This window comes from Hipposideros armiger, unplaced genomic scaffold, assembly GCF_001890085.2.
Source record: "Hipposideros armiger isolate ML-2016 unplaced genomic scaffold, ASM189008v1 scaffold_552, whole genome shotgun sequence".
In the NCBI taxonomy this organism is placed as follows: Eukaryota; Metazoa; Chordata; class Mammalia; order Chiroptera; family Hipposideridae; genus Hipposideros; species Hipposideros armiger.
Window position 1 is genome coordinate 362239 of NW_017731902.1, and position 11138 is coordinate 373376.

Below are 11138 nucleotides of genomic sequence, written 5' to 3' on the forward strand. Positions count from 1 at the left end.
CCAACTCCAGGTTGAGCTGTTGTTCACCATCTTAGCTGTAGAGGCCACAGCGTCACTGGCCCACATGTGGGATCTGAACCCGGCCCTGCTGCTCAGAGCTGGCGTCCCAAGCCAACTCCTAACCAACGCACCACTCGGCCGGACCAACCTATAACTTCTTAAAAAGTAATTAAATCATTATTGATTTTTCTATCCATATATAGCAAAGGATTGGCAAATCCTAGGGATAATTTTACATTTTTGTTACCAAAGGAGAATCTTTGTTTTTACATAAATCAAAACAGGGCTTCGATTTATACTGGACTCAGGTGCTTTGGGGCAGTCTTTATTTGGCCACAGGTTATTGAGGACTGAATATGTTTAGAACTCGTCAGTTTGGGTCCTGAGCTGTGATCTAGTCTTCCTTTATCCAGACAGTACTGCACAGAAGCCATCCTAGGCAGATGGATGTTTATCCTATTCTTAAAATCTCCAGGGAAGTAAATTCTCTTCAACATCACTTGGTAACCTTCTCCAGGGTTTTATCAAGCGTACGGTGAGGAAGTTCTGATGTAGAAACCAATAAAAATATTAACTCTATGAGCCTAGCTACGAGCACTGGAAAGGAATATGTGCTTAGGCACTCTGTCTTCAATGGTAGAGAGATGTATTTACAAAACAGGCTATGCAAACAGAAACCATTTGTCAGGAACAGATGTGGAAAGTTGATTCAAGAGAAATTGCCACAATAAATTCTGTTCCATAAACCATGAACCAAGTGAATAAGTTATTGTTGGTTATAACATTTTTTTAAAGTACAAATTTATTTCCTTGTCAATTACTAGTTTTGGTTCCTAAATCAGGTTTGCTAGCAGTGAAAAAAAATGTCCATAGCTGCAAAGTTTTCAAATGACTAGGCTTCTATGCAAAACTAGGCCTTAGCAAACAGAACATAAGTGTTATTGTTATGAATAAGTTTACTTCGTTCCACCTTTTCTTCCATGATCATGTGATACTTTTGTAATCAGAAAAAAAGATATTTTAAAAGACAAGGATAACTATCAAGATTAATTAAAATGCAAACCAACTTCTGGTGAAATTATTTGGGGGAAGAGAGCCATAGGTTTGACCTATGCTTTTAATTAGAAGTGATCATTTAACCAGCCTTTAAATATTAACAATTAGAAACAAAAAACGGTACAGAAGTATCTTTAAAAGCCTCTGTGCTAAGATTTCTTGTTGCACCCTGATATCTCACAGCAATCTCTTCATGGAGATTATATGTATGTGGGAGCTCATTCACTCACAGTGGAAATGCCTCCCTGCACTTAACTTCACCACCATAACACTTCGATTTAAACCCGCCCCCGCCCCCGAAAAAAATAATGCTAAAATAGTTGAGAGAAAGAGACCGACACACCCCACCCCCACCTCCACAGGATGCTCGATGCATTGAAATTTTATAAGCTATGCCCTCCCCTCCCCCCAGCAAAGCACTTTTATCCTGGCAAGTCAGAGTAGACCATGTGTCAGGTATAATCTCATTTCTATGATTTAAACTTTTGTTACATGAACCTGGAACACAGCTTTTAAAAAGTTGCCTTAAGATCTGGATCAAGTGGTTGGGGGAGGGGCAGGCACGCCCTTCAAAGCACATTTGGGACCTTTACCTACAGAAATAAATCCAGTAAAATTAAGAATGGCAAGTCGTTCTAAACTCTGTAGGAGTCCTCGTGGGAAGCAATTTATCAAAATTAAAATATTTCACAGGTCATTTCATCTGAAAAGTTTTCATGCTGTCAATAATCTGCAATTATTTTCCTCTTGGAGTGGCAGTTTCTGCCTCCCTAATAAGAAAAGCCAAGGCCCAGGAGTGTCAGGAGACCCTTGGAGCGCGCCACCTACCCCTCCATCAGGCCGGCTGCAGGCAGTGAAAGCCAGCCCTGGGACCCATTCTCACAGACAGGGTTCTACAGTGTCGCCGACATAGACACCCTTTAGAAAGTAGGCGGCGGGGCGCCCTCCCTCCCGCCTTTAAAGACAGCAGTGCGCCCTGGTCGCGCCCGCCGCTGGCCAGAGGAAGCGGACCGGAGCCCCGCACTCACCATCGCAGTTCGCCAGGTCTCCACCGCCCCCCTGGCTGCGCAGGGCTCCAGGCCGACGCCAAGTTCAAACCTCGCCGGGGCTCAGAGGCGGCGGCGAGGGGCATCGCCGGCGGGGGCTCCGCAGCGCTCAACAATGGGCGGCTCGGCCGCGCCCTGCGCCTCCGCGCCGTGGCCACAGCAGTAGCGGCGCGCGGCTCCAGGGGGCTGAATCCCAGCACTGGGGATCCAGAGGGTGCGGGGGCGCCCGACAACCACGCCTCCCCGCCGCTGGGGCCGCGCGGGAGGGGCGCGCTTGCTCGCCGCTCGCCACCAGGTAATCCCACAGGAAGCCTCCCGGATTGGCCCGGGCGCTCAGGACGGGATTTGCATGTCAATGGCAGAGAAGGCTCCCTAAGGTTTGAAAACCGATTCTGGGCTGGAAGAGTCGGGCTCCACTCAGGTCCTCGTGGTATTAAGGGGACCGATGCACACACTCTCAGTCCCTCCTTTACCCGTTCACAGTCACAAAGGTGCCTTAACTCTTCCTCGGCCCCACATTTTGAAATAAAGAGGAAGCCGAAAACAAAATGTCAACTTTAAGAAGCCCGCGCTCGCTGTTCAGGGGCTATACAGTTAGTAATTGATCAAATGAAGCATGAATGAAGCAAGGTAAAAAGTTCACAGCTTTAAAAAAAAAAGCTCACGTTACAAGGAAAATAACAATCCGTTTTCTCCATATGTTCTCTTTCAGTAGAAGTCAAAAGGAGAGACTCAGGTTGTTGCTGATCGGCCCGATGCTGGTGAAACCTCGCTTTCAGCCGCTTTTTGTTAACATGAGCATCATCTCTAGATGAAGGACAGGTGGTTATTTCAGTGGTTACCACTGTGACCTTTCCGGAAATATGGGATTCAGCTTTGCAAACTTCTGGGTCTTAGACAATGGACGCATTTGCGTTGGTTTTGCATTTATGATCTATGTGCCCAGTTATTCTTAAGGAAGATATGGTGTTATTTTCAGTTTCATCATTCTTCCAAGGCTCTTCCGGCCTCTTTCAATAGAGGTAAGACTTTTTCCTTAGACAGTGCCTTTCTTAATTGCTTTCATATGTCAGCTCCAGGGATTAAAATAACAGGAAGGTTAAAAATCGGTGTTATTTCTTCTTACTCAAGCAGAATCCCTGTTGTCAAATTTTCACGTTCTATATTTACGGCATTAAATATCCATATAGACACAGAAAAGATAATGCCTAATTAGGTAGGAAGTTGAAGCCTTGGGTTCCCCCTACAGTTGATACCACCTGTCTTTACTTGGCTGTGCTCTGTGTTCTAACCTGGCCAAATGCAATGGCAACCACTAAATAAACCTCTTTAATTATATCTTCATGGACATGCTCCCCCTCTCCCATAAGGCATTATCCTTCTTAAAGTCGTATTTTATTTTCAATATGGTATCACAAGCATATACAAACACATACACACCTATCACACAGTCAGTGGGGTCCTCACACATATTGTTGAGAGAGGCATTGGAAACAGCAAGGCTAATGTTATCTGTCCTGTGGGAATCTAGTTTTGGGAGGTAGGCAGGTGATGTTCAGAACTTAAGCTTTAAAGAAGTGGTCAGCCCTTATAGTTCAGAAAGCACAGTGCACTCCCTTACATTGAGGAAATGAGAAGCATTAGCTGGAGGACACAGCCAGGAGCTCTGCAGGCAGAACAGATAAGACCTCGTGTTCTGCTTCTGTGTCTTGTTTTCTAAGCGCTCAGGGTCAGGTGAAATCTCATAAGGGTGGAACAGATCCCTCTAGTCCTGTGTGAACATCACTTTACATTGGTGATTAAAAAACACACTTTGGGTTTAAACTTTAGCTCTCACACAGCCTATAGTATACCAGTCAAACCTGGGCTTCTATTGCATCCCAGATTCTGAAAATTACTTTTTACTTTATGTGTAATTTAGAGGCATCCTCAGATGTTTGTAGATGAAAACAACCTGTCTCATGGGATCAAAGGTGAGACCAGAAATGAAGAAACCTCCACAGCAATACAAAAATATGCTAACATCTCTCTGTATGAGCTAGGAGGAAGTCCCCTTCCTTGGTGCTGCAGTTCTTCTGCAATATGGTCCATCCCTTCCTCACAAAGTATAACTGATAAATGTTCATGAAATAGTTATACAGGTCAATGGGAGTATATGGATAAACTCCCATCAATTATTAAGAACAGCCTGTCAAGTAACAACACCGCCCTTTAGTTTCTGTATTAAGACTGCTCTCATTAATGGTGCATCACACCAGAATCCAAAGTGATTTGTGTTTTAAAAATGAAAACAAATATATTGGTCAATAAAGAAAGCTTTTAAAAATGCTAAAATCTTTAATGAGCAGGTGACAAATAGGAAAAAAGTACATAACCTGCTCTTATAAATAGGGCACTTGTGGGCAGTCTGGAATCTGCTATTTGCATACTTTTAAAAAACATTTTTTATTGAGATATTATTCACCTACCATAAAATATGCACTTTGAAACAGGTACATATTTGCCCCCTCCCTACCACACCCCACCTCAAGCCTGCTTTGATACTGGACTGGGTGGTGGGACAGAGAGACTGGAATAAATGCCCTGACAGAGTGGGGTGATCACAGCACCCACCTACACAGAGACACATGAGAGAGAGGTGTGGAAGGTCCACCAAGGTGGTGATGGGAGAAGGCTTATGAGTCAAAAACAGGAGTGGTGACAGGATGGGCCGCCACTGCAGGAATTTTGTTCATTCACAGGCTAAATCATTTTCCTCCCATCTCTCTTAAATATTTCAACCTACAAATCCAAGTTTGAGTTTGATTTAAATATGATAACCTAAAAATATTTAAAATCACATCAAATTAGTCTATGCTAATTGAGGGTCTAGTATAATTAAGAATGGTCTGATTTGTAATGCATACATATTTAGAAGTTTATTTTTCCACTACAATTTTTCCTTTACAAAAGTCAGATTTTATTAGTAAGGAGAAATCTGTGCAAATAAGTATCTTTTTCAAACAACAAATTTAAGAAATTTATGATTACTTTCATATATTACTAAATTCCAGATTCAGCAATTATTCTTTGAATTATTTCATTTCAATTAGTCTAATACATTTAATTATTGTATCTTTATAGAAACTACATATAGAAATCATATACATGGTTTGGATTCTGAATTTATTTTCTCACAAATTTAGGTTCTTTTCTATATTATGGTAGTATAGTTTTGTAATATATGTTGTATTTTAAACTATTAAACTAAATTTCCCTTAGAAATCGTCTACCATTACTTCTTTTTTTTTTTTTTTAAGATTCTTATTGGAGAATTGGGGGATGGGAACAGCGCTGGAGAATTGGGGGAAGGGGAACAGACAAGTTGCTGTCCTTTTTTTTTGTTCTTCAGTCTAGTTGTGGAGGACATTGCTTCACTGGCCCAAGTTGGCACCATCATCACGCTCTTCCCGGGCAAGGCAGATCAGTCACTGGCTTCTGGACGGCTGCTCAACAGCGGCTGCTGGTCGCTCACACTGGCTGCTGGCTACACACGGTAGCCCATGGCAACCTACTGCAGCAGGGGCTGCAGCCTATGCTGTCACCAGCGACTCAAGGCAGCCCAGCTCCAGGTTGAGCTGTTGTTCAGCATCTTAGCTGTGGAGGGCAGTGTCACTGGCCCTCATATGTGGGATCCGAACAAGGGCCCTCTGGCATCCCAAGCCAGCTCTTAACCAATGTGCCACTCGGCTTGCCCTACCATTACTTCTTACCAACTCAGTTTGGCATTCCTTCTATTATTTTAAATAATGTTTTAATATGAAAATTATAACTATTTGCTAAATAATAATAAAACAATAATACTAGCAACTCACTCTTGCCACAACTACACAATAAATCCCCTGCTTTATCTGTACTCTTCTTTTGGATGTTGATACCTTAGAAAAAACAATGTCAATATCTGTTGAATATTGAAAATTAGTTTGAGGGACTGTTTAATGATCACTATATATAACTTAAAACCAAGAAAGAACATACTTGAAACATGGATTGTTGCTTCAGGGAGAAAATATTAGGAAGACCATATAGTGTACTTCCTTTTTAAATAGGTGTTTGGGTTTAGTGTGAACTTCTAACACGATATTCACTTTAATGAATATTTTAATTTTTTGGACCACTCACAACAAAATGTGAAAAATAGTGAACAACAATCCTACTGAATAAAATGTTAAAATGGAAATTTAAAGAAAGAAAATGCATTTAAGACCGTGCCTAACCTGAGAAATAATTTATTTCATGAAGTGGTGATTGTAACTGAAGGGGGAACACATTAAAATTTCTTTCATCTTCTCAGAGTAATTCTTTCACTTAACATCGTCGTAGATTCTGTGACTAAGCGAAATGAAGTATAAAGAAGCCTATTTTGGGCCAGCCAAGTGGCACGTTGGTTAAGAGCTGGCTTGGGATGCCAGAGGGCCCCGGTTCGGATCCCACATATGAGGGCCAGTGACACTGCCCTCCACAGCTAAGATGCTGAACAACAGCTCAACCTGGAGCTGGGCTGCCATGAGTCGCCGGCGACGGCGTGGGCTGTAGCCCCTGTGGCGGTGGGTTGCCATGGGCTACCGTGTGTAGCCAGCAGCCAGCGTGAGTGGCCAGCAGCCACAGTGAGCGGCCATCCAGAAGCCGGCGACTGATCTGCCTCACCCAGGAAGAGCGCAATGATGGTGCCAACTTGGGCCAATGAAACAGCCACGGCTAGACTGAGGAACAAAACGACAGCAACTTGTCTGTTCCCCTTCCCCCAATTCCCTAGCGCTGTTCCCATCCCCCAATTCTCCAATAAAAAATCTTTTAAAAAAAAAAGAAGCCTATTTTACCATAGGCTAATTGATACAAACAAGAGTTAAGTTCTTATAGCATCTCATCAATGTTACAACAAAATATTATTTGAGGACCTGCTGTATTTAGTCTTTTCAACTACCTTTTTCCCTCCATCACAGTCCTTTTCCATAAATAGCCCAGAGAGTCCCCACGTCCTCTGAGCTAACACTTTCCTCACCCTTTCTCCTTATTTAAGGCATTTTCTGCTGCTGGCAGCTGATTCGTATTGACAAGAGCACCTCCATGTTTTCTGTTGTTCTTTGTAGCCCCAGGACTAGGGTCCCAAGGTTGTCCTTTAGGCAATTGCTACCCAGAAAGCACTTAGAATCTTTCAGAAGTCAGACCCAAAGAAAAGTGAGGGCAGAACTAGGTAGGCGAAAGTTCACTCACTATTTGTGCCAGTACAAACCTATGTTAGTACTGCAACTGCAGTGTGTATGGCTTGGTGGGTCAGGTTTGGGTTCCTGCATCAAACCGGTATAGATGTAACAAAAGCAAAAAGGAAGAAAAGAACAACAAAACTAGTAGAATAAGACTTGAAGGGATAGCTTCCGAGGGTGAAGGTAGTCAGCAAGTTTTTGTCCTCATGGAAACATAGCAGACAATGACCATTTTCAGTGTTATGGGGATCACTGATTAAGTAACAGTTACTCAGGTTAATAGCCTCAAGTCGTTAAGAAGACAGGTTGGACAGCATTCTCTTTGGAGAGTCTTAGTTGAAAGATTAGAAACATATCCTGGAGATTGGAAGCAACCTAAATGTTCATATAGAAAATGGTTAAATTAATTGTGAAGCGGGCCGGCCGAGTGGTGCGATGGTTAAGAACTCGCTTGGGATGCCAGAGGGCCCCGGTTCGGATCCCACATATGAGGGCTAGTGACACTGCCCTCTACAGCTAAGATGCTGAACAACAGCTCAACCTGGAGCTGGGCTGCCGTGAGTTGCTGGCGACTGCATAGGCTGCAGTCCCTGTGGCAGTGGGTTGCCATGGGCTACCGTGTGTAGCCAGCAGCCAGCGTGAGCAGCCAGCAGCCGCAGTGAGCGGCCGTCCAGAAGCCGGCGACTGATCTGCCTCACCAGGGAAGAGCGCAATGATGGTGCCAACTTGGGCCAGTGAAGCAACGTCCTCCACAACTAGATTGAAGAACAAAACGACAGCAACTTGTCTGTTCCCCTTCCCCTAATTCCCCAGCACTGTTCCCATCCCCCCAATTACCCAATAAAAATCTTAAAAAAAAAAAATTTAATTGTGAAGCATATCATGCGGCATTTAAAAGGAAAGAGGTAGACCCATAGGTAGTGACCTAGAGGGATATCCATATTGTTAAGTGAAAAAAAGCTACATACACATTATATACAATATTTATTATATGTGTTATGAAAGTCAAGAAAAACATCTGGAAGGAAATACTAAACTATTTCTGGGGAGTAGGACTGCAGGAAGAGGCATTCTGGGGAATAAGTATAAAATTGCCCTTTGCTTTTAAATACTTGTATAGCAGTTAGGCATTTTTTAAAAAGCAATAAGTATGGTTTACTCTTTAAATTAAATGTATACAGTAAAGATTTTAATAATTGCAAAAGCACCCTAGGTTCTGAATTTTTCAACCAAACAATTTAATTTTGATTAACTGAATATTTCGCTTTCGGTGCACGCTTCCCTCTCACTTTCTCATGCTGAGGCTTTGGAACACAGCAAGGCAACCCAAGAAATAAAGCTCATCCTCCCCAAAGCTTAGACTGAGCTGTCATATATTGAGGATGAATTCAATTTCCTGGGTACTCTAAGGCTAATAGGGAAAGCAAGGGGAAAATGTGGAAAATGAAAACTGGAGAAGGGGAAGAAAAAGAGAAAAAAAGAAATGGAGAAAAGGGGGAGAATAAGAGATGGCAGCTAAAGGGTAAAAGACAAGGGGGAGAACAGGGGGAGACAAGGGAGAGAGAGAATGTAAAAAGAAAAATCGAACTCCTATAAACATGAAGGCGTGATTGAACACGTGTTAAACACACAAAGCAGAACATACACAAGGTTGTTAACAGAAGTTATACGGGAGAGGTGGGATAGGGAAATGCTAACTTTATTGTTTACTTTTATTGTTATAGTATTTGTTACAACATCAGATAATGAAACATTTTAAAATAAAATAAATTGAAGATAAATAATTGTGAAGACGAAAACAAGAATTATTCAGCAGACCTGCCTTTGACTAAAACTCAGGCATGTCACAGCCTAAAATCTTTACCCTTCACCTAGATGCATAGTATAATAAATACGATATTTGTTATCAGAGGGACTTATGTAATGTGGGCCAACAAAAGCTTTAAGATAGAAACTTAATAGAAAGGTGTGAAATTCCAGAAGTTATCAGATTTATATACCACCAGCATCTTGGATGACAATGTCTAGAAATCAATGAGGACTGCACTGGCTGATAGCAGCTATCAGCAGTTCTGGTTGCTGCTCCTGTATGTATGTGATCCCCACTTGTTATTCCTGTGTCACCAATGACATTATATTCTCTTCTCATCTGGACACAGGAATTAATTTCTATGCCTGGAATAACCTGACAGTATAATGTCAGGAGAGTCCAGTTTTGGACATGATTTAGCTAATGCCACCAAACTTTCATTTCCACTTATATTTTAGTTGACAGAATATCATTCAGGAAGTTTCAGAATAGCTTAAGAAAATTCTCCCATTGAACTTCCCCCGCCTCCTCTTCCTTTCTCTCTCCTTGACCAATTTCAATTCAAATACCAGCTACTGGGCACCTAAGTGCCAGGCTTTGGGGATATCAACATGAACCTAGCTCTGACTTCAAGAAGCTCACAGTTTAACTCAGAAAGTCATATATCTAAAGAAATTATATCAATACCATGTGATAAGGATAACAGAGTGTGGTGGTAAAGAGCATGGACTGGATTCAAGAGCTTGCTACCTGTGTGGAATGCCTATTGATCTCACTAGGCCTTGGCTTTTCCTCTGTAAAATAAGAATAATTTCACCTCCCATAGGTTTTTGCAAAGATTATATGATCATTGATTGTGTGTGTCTGGAGGGCAGGAGTAATAGTGAGACATTAACTGTTCCTATTCCCTCCATTGAATTTCCTCCTAGTCGTGTTTTGCTTCCTAGTCGGTGCCATTCATTGACCAAGAAAGGGATGACTCAGCAGAACTCATATAACAAAGGAATCCAGGCTTAAGACTTAAGATTGGAAGAAAATTCAATTCGTCAGAGCCAGTTTTTGTCCCCACTAGACATTTCATCTTTCTAGCACTAACAAAGAAGGGCAAAGAGAGCCAGAAGGGAAGTGAAGGGGAGTTAGAAGCTGGAGCAACTCTGAGTCCTATGTGGGGCAAGACGGAAGTTCCAGATAGGCTTAGGGATGTGAGAACAGCAAGTATGTGGGCCCTGACCCCACACAAGAGTCCAGAGAGCTGGCTCAGTCTAGAGTTGCTGGGAAACCAGCACAGAGTAGGCGTCAAAAAAATGTCTGGGTGGGGCACCTAGGCAGGAGAGAGCCTCACGCTTTCAACCAACCCTCCCAAGCCAGAGTGGTCCAGGAGAGGCAGAATGTATCTGGGAAAGCCAAGAGGACATAGATGCCTCATGGGTCTGAGAAGGCTGCAGATACCACCATCCCAGCTTGGGTAGGAACCAATACCAGCATGGGGAGATGGTGACATGGAGATAAAAAATGCAACTTTACAAGAAATCGTGCTGATGGCATGTGGAGGGTGGATTGAATGGGAAGTGCTGGGCTCATTGATTTTGCCCATAATGCCTAAAGCGGAATCCCACTCCTGTGGGGCCAACGTTGCATTACAGTTTCTGGGAGCAGAATACTTAGATACTTAGATCCTGGCCACAGCACCTACTACATGACCTTGGGCTGGTCATGAACCTGCTCCATCGGCTCCCCTCATCTGCAAAATGAGAGCTAAAAATTGAACCTGAGTCATAGGGTTGCTGGAATTTGAGATGTTATACTTCTTGTGAAGCACTTAGAATGGTGCCTGGCATGAAATAAGTGCTTACTGAATTTTAGCCCTTATTAATTAGGGTGCACTTAAAATCACGATTCACTTTGTATGGGGAGAATGATGATTATGTCAGAGAATTATGATAAAGTCTGCAACTCATGGTATTCATTTAAATTTTGGTCACT

General features: G+C 42.6%; 1 protein-coding gene across 1 annotated transcript in view; it reads right to left on the bottom strand.

Annotated features, from left to right (window-relative positions):
• SHROOM3 (shroom family member 3) overlaps positions 1-11138 on the bottom strand; it is a 336716-nt gene that overhangs the window by 82066 nt on the left and 243512 nt on the right. The window lies entirely within an intron of this gene.